Source organism: Eleutherodactylus coqui, chromosome 6 (assembly GCF_035609145.1).
Source record: "Eleutherodactylus coqui strain aEleCoq1 chromosome 6, aEleCoq1.hap1, whole genome shotgun sequence".
In the NCBI taxonomy this organism is placed as follows: domain Eukaryota; kingdom Metazoa; phylum Chordata; class Amphibia; order Anura; family Eleutherodactylidae; genus Eleutherodactylus; species Eleutherodactylus coqui.
Window position 1 is genome coordinate 228,402,487 of NC_089842.1, and position 12,643 is coordinate 228,415,129.

A 12,643-nucleotide genomic window follows, 5' to 3' on the forward strand; every position below is an offset into this window, starting at 1 on the left:
CTTCCCCTGTACACAATGGGTGTGTAGTCAGTGAATACATCTGTAGCCTTCTCTCTTCTCCTCTCGCTCCCTCACACATCCACACGCACAATGTGACATCACTCAGTACAAAGGGTGGAGTGAGGGAGACCACATTGAAATCAGTTCTGTCTGTAGGGGAAGGGAATTTCTGTGCAGACAGCAGCAGCAGCAGGAGGATCTATCAGCCACATCCACCCAGCTGGCAGAGAGGAGCCGCAGAGTGCAGCAACCACTTGGTCCTGGTCTTGGCTGCAGAAGTTCTCACCAACCTTCACACACCGTTACAACACTTTATCCACTTGACTACAAGGAGACGGTAAGACGGATCGACTTTTTTTGGGGGGAGGATTGTTGGATGGGTTTAAGCAAGGGTTACTAAAAGGAAAGCAGGGCAAGGGATGGCGGCATGAGAGGGGTGTGTTGGGAGTGGCACAGCTTTGGCATGAACCAGCCTTGATGTCTCTGCTTGTCCTATCTTACTATCAAAACCATCTTCGGTGGAAGTTCAGGCGATGGAGCTCTGGTCTCCTTGAGTGTGTGGATTTAGTTAGTCAACTTTGCTGTTGAGACGCCTCTTCTTTGCCTGCTATGAAAGAGTTGACCTGCTTTCTACATTCTTTGGGCTGGGTCTACCTACCATCCCAGTTGCAGATGATTTGAAGGGTGTAGGAAAGGAGCTTCATGGAGATGGATGGGGAGAAGGAACTTTTTGAAGGCATCTGGCAGACTTTGCGAGGTCAATCATTAAGGGAGAGAAGTTGATATTCCTCGTTGTCGTCCATTTATCATTTCCTTTGAGGCTGATATTGATATATTGATGATGTTTCTCTTGGGTTTAACATTGATATATCCATGACATTTTTGAATGGGTCTGATATAGTCATATCAACGGCATTTCTGTTTGGTTTGATATCGATGACGTTCTGTTGGGTCTGATACGGATATATTGATGACGTTCTGTTGGGTCTGATACGGATATACGTTCTGTTGGGTCTGATACGGATATTCGTTCTGTTGGGTCTGATACGGATATATCGATGACGTTCTGTTGGGTCTGATACTGATATTTCAATGACATTCTGTTGGGTCTGATACTAATATATCGATGATGTTCTGTTGGGTCTGATACGGATATATTGATGACATTCTGTTGGGTCTGATATGGATATATCGATGACGTTCTGTTGAGTCTAATACCGATATATCGATGATGTTCTGTTTGGTCTGATGCCGATATCTCTATGATGTTTCTGGTGGATCTGAAACCAAAGTATCGATCACATTTCTGTTTTGATAGCGATATATCGATGGCGTTTTCCAATGGGTTTGATATCGTTATATCTGTGACATTTCTATCTGCTCTGATACTGATATATTGATGACGTTCTATTGTTTCTGATACCGATATCTCTATGGTGTTTCTGGTGGGTCTGATACCAAAAAAATCTATCCCGTTTCTGTGAAGTCTCATACCGATATCTCAACAACGGTTTTATGATATTGACATGATGTTGAATCCATCGGGGATGGATACTTACCTGTCACAATAGTAAGTAGTTTGGGGTGTCAGTTAGCCAGTTAAGGTGCTCCCACCCGTCTCCTCCCTGTCCCAGTACTGCCCTTCAGTAATCTCCAGCTACATAGTTGAGTGTCCTACAGAATGAAGGCACTGGTCACATTCGGAAGTTTGGGCGTGGGATGGGGAGACAGCACAGAGCAGGCTGACAAACCCACTTCCTATAAGCAGAGAACATGAAATACAATGGACTCTCCGGAGTATTACAGCACGCTTGGTCTGATCTAGCAGAGTCACGCTCGCACACAAGAGGCTGATCGTTCCATACAACGTCAAATAAATAAGCCGACAGCACAGTGGATGTAAAATGTGTTACTCATAAATATTAGACAGGCTAATGGCACGCAGCGAGCATGATCCAGCGGTAAAATATGCACTGCGCCGAATACAACACATTTTAAAGGAGAAGCTGCAACATATCTGAGCAATGCTCAACTAGGACTGTCAGCTCCAGGGGCAGCAGTCATGGTCCAGGTACTTACCGCCAAATGGTGACACTCCAAGGGCAATGGGACTACAAGTGACTTGGCATCACATGACCCCATATGGGAGTACTGATCCCAACATACGGTAACAGGAGAAGGTATATAGGGTGTAGCCAGGACAACAACTGCAGAGAGCATGTTTAATAATACATGATAGTCTATGTTATTTAGTGGGAAGGGGTTAACAATTCCCACAAATGAGGGTGGATATATGACAGTAAGTGGGGCCACTGATTTAGGAAGGTAAGCCTAAACCGGTCCTGTCACTGGGGATACTGGGATTTCCTGTTTGCTTGCATGACCGCCCCTCAGTAGAGGACACTTATAGCGCGCCATAGATATAAGAACGGGCAGACACAGAGTGCCAAAGTGTCACCATAAAGAGTGCCAGACAGAATGCCCCATAAAGAGTGCCAGCCACAGTCCCTCCACGGACTGCCAAAACCATGTCAGTCACAGTGCCTTCATGTCAAGCTGCCAGGGGGCTTCCACTAAGTGTCCAGTGGGCACCATAGCAGTGCGTACACCCACAATGCCAAAGTCCCCCCTTTAAACAATGCCAGACATAGTGCCTCCAATAAATTGTCAAAGTGCCCCCTTCAACAGTGCCACACAGAGTGCCCCATAAAGAGTGACAGCCGCAGTCCTTCCACTAACGACTAAAGTGCAGTTTCCACAAGAGTGCCCCATAAAGAGTGCCAGACTTTGACTATAAAGTGCCAGGGTGCCCCTATAAACAGTGCTAGAGGACATCCACCAACAATGCCGAAGTGCCTCCACACAGAAAGAGCGCCCCACAAAAAGTGTCAGGCTAGTAACTGCACTTACAGGGCCGAGATTCCCCCTTAAATTGAGGCAGCCACTGTGCATCTCGTATCTCTGCCAAAGTGCCCCCCTAAACAGTGCAGACCAGGTGCCCCATACTGGCCACAGTCCCTACACTAAGGCCCCATGCCCATGGTCAGATGCGTAAAACGCGGTGTGGTATTAGCTGCGTATCACTGCGTGCTGAATGTTTTTTTCCTCACGTGTTTTTGCACATGTATGTTCTGCGTATGCACCGCGTTTCAATGCACACGCAAAAAAACTTCTTCCTGATTTTTTTTTTCACTTCATTGTTTGTATCCTAGCAACATGTGTTACACATGTACCCAGAGAGATCAATAGGGCTGTACGCACGTAACATGCGGTAAAATAGCTGCCATTTTTTTCCCGCGCGTATCGGCACGCAGTGGCCATACATACATGTGCATGGGGCAACAAAGATCCATTGACTTTCATTAACTCCATTCACCGCGTATCCCGCGGCCGCGCCACGCATGCATACTACTTGGTGAAAAAACGCCCGTGGACCCGAGGCCTAACAGTTCTAAAGTAACCCCATAGACAGTGCCAGCGTAGTCTGCTGCCCTGCTGGACGTCCAGGAGAACTGCAGCTTAGGAGCCACTTGTCACCTCCTGTTGTTCTCTAGCTCCACTCTGTATATTGAGCAGGTAGGTACAAGATATTGCTCTCTGTTATCAGCCAGTTCTGGTTGTCAAGTTGGCTGACTGTAATGCCCTTCAATGTGATGAGTGGCGGGAAGCTGGGTGGGAAGTTTCAGGTTGACGTGACATTTCCATATGAACACTCATTATGGGGGCACCTACAGGATGCGCCACGGAACACTAGGCCGGCACCGCACTCTTATGAACGCCGTCCGTGTAAAATAAAATCTGCCTTGGTTGCCCCTAGCAACCAATTACAGCGCAGCTTTCATTCCTTATACTGCTGAGGTAAAATGAAAGCCGCGCTGTGATTGGTTGCTTTGAACAGCACACTCTTATGAAAGCTGTCTAACAGAAAATCTTGGTTGCCCAGGGCAACCAATCACAGTGCAGCTTTTATTTTACTTTAGAAGTATAAGAAACAGCAACCAATCACAGCACAGCTTTCATTTCTTATACTGCTGAGGTAAAATAAAAGCTGCGCTGTGATTGGTTGATATGCTACATGTATCATACATGTGTGAAAAAAATCCGTATTACGCACCAAAATCACCCATTTAAGTCTATGGGACCATTAAAAAAAAGCACATTTTTACGCTTCAAGCCAGAGGACAGCGTTAAAAAAATAGTGACATCAATTGTTTTCGTTTTTTTTGCGCAAGTGAAAAACGTAGTGAATGCATACGCAAAAGACCTCATACACACCAAATGTGCACTAAATCCACACATGGTGGTGAAATTATCAACCACCTAAGCTGCATACGTGTGACTGAGCCCTAATGTAAAGACGTGGCAGGTCCGGGCTCCGTGTAGCCCCTCTCCACAGGTTATGGCGACCCACTAGTGAGGACTCGGTGTGACCAGTTGGGCTGTCACATGATCTACGGAGCCCTAGGGGATGGCGATCTGGCTAGGTCTTGTTGGAGAACGACCACCTTATGCCCACCTCTAGGGCGGCAGCAGTCGTGCTTCGTGTTTAAGAAGGCGCTGAAAGTACAAAACTGACTTAGAGGGTAACTCCAGCCAAAATCTGCAATGTCCCTTCAACTTCGCTCATTTAGCCTTCATTAGTCTACGCAGCCATTCTGAATTTTTATGGCGTTCGTGAGATCCGGGCGCTGTTAGACTATTCCTCCCTCTCAATGGCAGAAACAATCTCACTCCTCGCTAGTAATTACATCAGTGTGTAGCAGCCCAAAGTCTTTATTCCTGGCCCCTCCATAATTGTCATACATGTCATGTCTTTTGTGTAGATGCTCTGTGCAAAGTGTCTAGTTTCCTGTTATGTGTATTGCACAGCTGCAGCAAGTGAGAGGTTAATGTCTACATGTGGCTGGGATATGTCTAGAAAAGTATCAATTTATGTCCTGTCACGTGTTATGCTAGACACTATGAGTATGAGAGCAAAGTGTACTCAGTACTATTGTACCTTGTCACCACCGGACGTTAGGGGTGGTGACAAGGTACCAGCTGTCGAAAAATTTAGTAACGACCCCAGCTTCTGATTAGCTGGGGGCGTGTAATAATCCCCCAAGTGCCGTTCTGACACGGCAGGAGGACAGCGGCGAGGCTGGGAGCGTCGGCTCAGGCAGAGCGAGAGGCGGCATAGGACACCGGCCAGTGCCGTTCTGACACAGCAGAAAGACAGCGGCAGAAAACTAATCCCTAATCCTCCAGCATGGGCACAATATCTACATGCTGCAGCTAGGACCGTACTGAATTCAGCAAATCGGGAGCTAGGGGTGTGACAGGGGCGTTCCTCCATCCAATCCCTGTCAAACCCTAGTTTCCGGGTGGTGACAAGATGCAATAATACCAGTGTAGTCTTTTTTAGGCAGTCCAGTGGCAGAGAGGGGAGTGGAGTGCCGGCCACAGAGGGGAACCTTCAACCCTCATGTGGTGAAGAGTGATGGAGGAGAAAGAGCAGTATCCCAAGTTCCCTGATTCCAGAAACCATTTGTTCGGGCTCTTTCCCACGAGCGCATATCTGCCGGCCATTTTCACGGCCGGCTGATATTTGCTGTGATCTGTTGCATTTGATTCCAATGCATAAGATCACATGGCTGTATTCCTGAGACGTAAAAGCGCCCAGCCGGCCGATATAGCGCTGGGTGTTTCTACATTGGGTCCAAAAGATAGTCCTGGAACTATCTTTTGGGCCGGCATACGCCTGCTGCTGCATGGGCTCCTATGGGAGCCCATGGCAGCAGCCGGAGTTGGGAGGGAGTTTAGCAGCGTGGCTGCTAAACTCCCTCACTCTCCTTTCGGCCGTCCATAGAGGCTTACCTCTGCTCTCCTTCCCGCTCGTTCTTTGTCCTTAGCCATCAATAGGAGAAGGCGGGACGCAAAGAACGAGCGGGAAGGAGAGGAGAGGTGAGCCTGCGATGGGGAGGAAGGGAAAAGGGGCGACGGCATGGTAGTCTCGGTGTATATGCGCCGGGACCTATGCCATCTGAACGGGCACACAAACGTTTGATTTGTGCTCTCGTTCACCAGTTTTATCTCTTCCAACATAGCGTATATCAGCCGGCCGTGCAAATGGTGGCCGATATACCAGAGATCCAAGTCTGAGTCAAATGAGTGTCTGTGGAGAGCTCATACCCCGTCACCCTCCAGAGTGTTCCCCTTCCAGGAGCGGTACCTGACACATAACGTGGAGTGCAGGACCGATATCATCCGGAGTTACATCCCTGACCTAAAGTTTACGGTCCTGCCTGCACTGGTGCGCAATTAAGCTGTAATGTGTCAAGCTGCAAGTAAAGTTTTGCCAGGCCTTGACCGTTTCCGGGGACTGAGGTACTAAAAGTGAATGTGTGCGTGGACTTCCTTTATTTCTCCTCCGAGGGTCATTCCGGTGAGTAAGGAACGGTGGCGTCATACATGACATATTTACAGTCCACTGCATGTTTATAGGCCATCCCTGTCCCAGGGGTGTCCGGAAGAGGCCTAGTGGTACTTGGGCCAAGGTGGCGTAGTCCCTCCGGGGAGGAGTCTGGTCAGAGCCATCGTGACAAGTGCTAACTCTACCCTCCAAGCTCCTCAATGCAGGCCTCAGGTCCAAGTGGCCATCTGATCACCACTAGTGCATTCGGTATCACATAATGACATCAGTGCATTGTGTATCACATAATGACATCAGTGCATTCTGTATCACATAATTACATCAGTGCATTCAGTATCACATAATTACATCAGTGCATTCCGTATCACATTATTACATCAGTGCATTCTGTATCACATAATTACATCAGTGCATTCTGTATCACATTATTACATCAGTGCATTCTGTATCACATTATTACATCAGTGCATTCTGTATCACATTATTACATCAGTGCATTCTGTATCACATTATTACATCAGTGCATTCTGTATCACATAATTACATCAGTGCATTCCGTATCACATTATTACATCAGTGCATTCTGTATCACATTATTACAGGAGTGCATTCTCTATCACATTATTACATCAGTGCATTGTGTATCACATTATTACATCAGTGCATTGTGTATCACATAATTACATCAGTGCATTCTCTATCACATAGTTACATCAGTGCATTCCGTATCACATTATTACATCAGTGCATTCTGTATCACATTATTACAGGAGTGCATTCTCTATCACATTATTACATCAGTGCATTGTGTATCACATTATTACAGGAATGCATTCTCTATCACATTATTACATCAGTGCATTCAGTATCACATTATTACATCAGTGCATTCCGTATCACATTATTACACCAGTGCATTCTGTATCACATAATTACATCATTGTATTCTGTATCACATTATTCCATCAGTGCATTCTGTATCACATTATTCCATCAGTGCATTCTGTATCACATTATTACATCAGTGCATTGTGTGTCACATTATTACATCAGTGCATTCTGTATCACATTATTATATCAGTGCATTCTGTATCACATTATTACATCAGTGCATTCTGCATCACATTATTACATCAGTGCATTCTGTATCACATTATTACATCAGTGCATTCAGTATCACATTATCCCATCAGTGCATTCTGTATCACATAATTACATCAGTGCATTCTGTATCATCAGTGTATTCTGTATCACATAATGACATCAGTGCATTCTGTATCACATAATGACATCAGTGCATTCTGTATCACATAATGACATCAGTGCATTCTGTATCACATAATGACATCAGTGCATTCTGTATCACATTATTACATCAGTGCATTCTGTATCACATAATGACATCAGTGCATTCTGTATCACATAATTACATCAGTGCATTCTGTATCACATTATTACATCAGTGCATTCTGTATCACATAATTACATCAGTGCATTCTGTAGAACATAATTACATTAGTGCATTCTGTATCACATTATTACATCAGTGCATTCCGTATCACATTATTACATCAGTGCATTCTCTATCACATTATTACATCAGTGCATTCTGTATCACATTATTACATTAGTGCATTCTGTATCACATTATTACATCAGTGCATTCTGTATCACATTATTACATTAGTGCATTCTGTATCACATTATTACATCAGTGCATTCAGTATCACATAATTACATCAGTGCATTCTCTATCACATTATTACATCAGTGCACTCAGTATCACATAGTTACATCAGTGCATTCTGTATCACATTATTACATTAGTGCATTCTGTATCACATTATTACATCAGTGCATTCTGTATCACATTATTACATTAGTGCATTCTGTATCACATTATTACATCAGTGCATTCTGTATCACATTATTACAGGAGTGCATTCTCTATCACATTATTACATCAGTGCATTGTGTATCGCATTATTACATCAGTGCATTGTGTATCACATAATTACATCAGTGCATTCTCTATCACATAGTTACATCAGTGCATTCCGTATCACATTATTACATCAGTGCATTGTGTATCACATTATTACAGGAGTGCATTCTCTATCACATTATTACATCAGTGCATTCTCTATCACATTATTACATCAGTGCATTCCGTATCACATTATTACACCAGTGCATTGTGTATCACATAATTACATCAGTGCATTGTGTGTCACATTATTACATCAGTGCATTCTGTATCACATTATTACATCAGTGCATTCTGCATCACATTATTACATCAGTGCATTCTGCATCACATTATTACATCAGTGCATTCTGTATCACATTATTACATCAGTGCATTCAGTATCACATTATCCCATCAGTGTATTCTGTATCACATAATGACATCAGTGCATTGTGTATCACATGATTACAGCAGCGCATTCTGTATCACATTATTACATCAGTGCATTCTGTATCACATAATTACATCAGTGCATTCTGTATCACATTATTACATCAGTGCATTCAGTATCACATTATTACATTAGTGCATTCTGTATCACATAGTTACATCAGTGCATTCTGTATCACATTATTACATCAGTGCATTCAGTATCACATAATTACATCAGTGCATTCTGTATCACATTATTACATCAGTGCATTCAGTATCACATAGTTATATCAGTGCATTCTGTATCACATTATTACATCAGTGCATTCCGTATCACATTGTTACATCAGTGCATTCTGTATCACATTATTACATCAGTGCATTCTGTATCACATTATTACATCAGTGCATTGTGTATCACATAATTACATCAGTGCATTCAGTATCACATTATACATCAGTGCATTCTGTATCACATAATTACATCAGTGCATTCTGTATCACATTATTACATTAGTGCATTCTGTATCACATAATTACATCAGTGCATTCTGTATCACATTATTACATTAGTGCATTCTGTATCACATAATTACATCAGTGCATTCTGTATCACATTATTACATTAGTGCATTCTGTATCACATAATTACATCAGTGCATTCTGTATCACATTATTACATCAGTGCATTCTGTATCACATTATTACATTAGTGCATTCTGTATCACATAATTACATCAGTGCATTCTGTATCACATTATTACATCAGTACATTCAGTGTCACATTATTACATTAGTGCATTCTGTATCACATTATTACATCAGTGCATTGTGTATCACATTATTACATTAGTACATTCTGTATCACATAATTACATCAGTGCATTCTGTATCACATTATTACATCAGTGCATTGTGTATCACATTATTACATCAGTGCATTGTGTGTCACATTATTACATCAGTGCATTCTGTATCACATAATTACATCAGTGCATTCTGTATCACATAATGACATCAGTGCATTCTGTATCACATAATTACATCAGTGCATTCTGTATCACATTATTACATGAGTGCATTCTGTATCACATAATTACATCAGTGCATTCTGTATCACATTATTACATCAGTGCATTCTGTATCACATTATTACATCAGTGCATTCAGTATCACATTATTACATTAGTGCATTCTGTATCACATAGTTACATCAGTGCATTCTGTATCACATAATTACATCAGTGCATTCAGTATCACATTATACATCAGTGCATTCAGTATCATATAATTACATCAGTGCATTCTGTATCACTTTAGTACATTAGTGCATTCTGTATCACATAATTACATCAGTGCATTCTGTATCACATTATTACATTAGTGCATTCTGTATCACATAATTACATCAGTGCATTCTGTATCACATTATTACATTAGTGCATTCTGTATCACATTATTACATCAGTGCATTCTGTATCACATTATTACATCAGTGCATTCTGTATCACATAATTACATCAGTGCATTCTGTATCACATTATTACATCAGTACATTCAGTGTCACATTATTACATTAGTGCATTCTGTATCACATTATTACATCAGTGCATTGTGTATCACATTATTGCATCAGTGCATTCTGTATCACATAATTACATCAGTGCATTCTGTATCACATAATGACATCAGTGCATTCTGTATCACATAATTACATCAGTGCATTCTGTATCACATTATTACATGAGTGCATTCTGTATCACATAATTACATCAGTGCATTCTGTATCACATTATTACATCAGTGCATTCAGTATCACATTATTACATTAGTGCATTCTGTATCACATAGTTACATCAGTGCATTCTGTATCACATAATTACATCAGTGCATTCTGTATCACATTATTACATCAGTGCATTCTGTATCACATTATTACATCAGTGCATTCTGTATCACATTATTACATCAGTGCATTGTGTGTCACATTATTACATCAGTGCATTCTGTATCACATTATTACATCAGTGCATTCTCTATCACATTATTACATCAGTGCATTCTGTATCACATAGTTACATCAGTGCATTCTGTATCACATTATTACAGGAGTGCATTCTCTATCACATTATTACATCAGTGCATTCAGTATCACATTATTACATCAGTGCATTCTGTAGAACATAATTACATCAGTGCATTCTGTATCACATTATTATATCAGTGCATTCTGTATCACATTATTATATCAGTGCATTCTGTATCACATTATTACATCAGTGCATTCTCTATCACATTATTACATCAGTGCATTCTGTATCACATTATTACATCAGTGCATTCTGTATGACATTATTACAGGAGTGCATTCTCTATCACATTATTACATCAGTGCATTCTGTATCACATTATTACATCAGTGCATTCAGTATCACATAATTACATCAGTGCATTCAGTATCACATTATTACATGAGTGCATTCAGTATCACATTATTACATGAGTGCATTCAGTATCACATAGTTACATCAGTGCATTGTGTATCACATTATACAGCAGCACATTCTGTATCACATTATTACATGAGTGCATTCTGTATCACATAGTTACATCAGTGCACTCAGTATCACATAATTACATCAGTGCATTCAGTATCACATTATTACATCAGTGCATTCCGTATCACATTATTACATCAGTGCATTCTGTATCACATAGTTGCAATGTAATATATTCTGTTGCAGAATTAAAGCAGTGCGTTTTGTGTCACCAAGTACAGCAGTATATCCTGCACTACAACAGGGCATTCTGTGCCTCAAAATAAATCTTGTGCTACAAAAGAGTGTTTCGTGAAACTATATAATATTCTGGTCTTCAGAATCAGAACCGTACATGTAAGTCGCAGCCCCTCCCCGCCCATTAGAGAATAATACTCTATAATGACAAGATTTGACTCCCTTGTGAGCCGCACTCTGCATCCTGTTGAATTAATATCGTTCCACAAAACGATTTCCGTACATTAGTGATATTAACCCCTTCCCAACCCAGAGTGTATATTTATGCCCTAGTTGAAATAGGGTTTCTTGGGAATATGCGTACAGTTACGTCCAGTGACTGACAGCCAGACTCCCGCTGCAACAGCGGGGATTGGTGAGAGCACTGAGCCCCACTGTTAACCCCTTGCATGCCATGATTAATGTCGATTGCAACATGTAAAAAGTTCACAGAGGCAAGGTGCGAAGATCTAGTGGGTTGCCATCTCAACCAGGATGCCATTCAATGGTATCCGCGTCTGTCATAGAGCTTATTCCGACGTGCGTATATCGGCCGGGTTTTCACACCCGGCAGTTATACACTGTCCCTCTCTGCAGGGGGAGGATGCGGGCCGGGAGCAGTGCAATGGAAGGGGCGGGATGGGGGTGGAGCTAAGTCCCACCCCCACCCCTCCCATTGCAAATAGTGGCAAGAAGCGGAGAGGGGGTGGGAGCTCAGTGCACTGCTCTCGGCCCGGCCCACCTCCTTCCCCTGCAGAGAGAGACAGCGAATATTCGCCGGGCGTGAAAACCTGGCCGATATACGCACACCAAAATAAGCCCATAGCCTGTGATTGCTACCATAAGCAATAATGCATTGCAGTACAGAAGTACTGCAGTGTATTATCAGCAATAATAGGATCGCAGGTTCAAGTCCCCTACAGGGACATAAAATAATGTGAACACTTTCCACTCTTGTGTAAAAAAAAATGTTTGGTATTGTCGCATCCCTAACAACCTGCGCAATAAAGTGAACACTAGAGATGAGCGAACATACTCGTTTTGAGTAATTACTCG

At 42.2% G+C, this 12,643-nt stretch overlaps 1 protein-coding gene across 1 annotated transcript in view; it reads left to right on the forward strand.

Annotated features, from left to right (window-relative positions):
- The first annotated feature begins 205 nt into the window (after nucleotides 1–205).
- PEA15 (proliferation and apoptosis adaptor protein 15) overlaps nucleotides 206–12,643 on the forward strand; it is a 68,206-nt gene continuing 55,768 nt past the window's right edge. The window contains exon 1 of the mRNA XM_066609037.1: nucleotides 206–337. The gene's annotated coding sequence lies outside the window, so the exon portion shown is untranslated. The remainder of the gene's footprint in view (nucleotides 338–12,643) is intronic.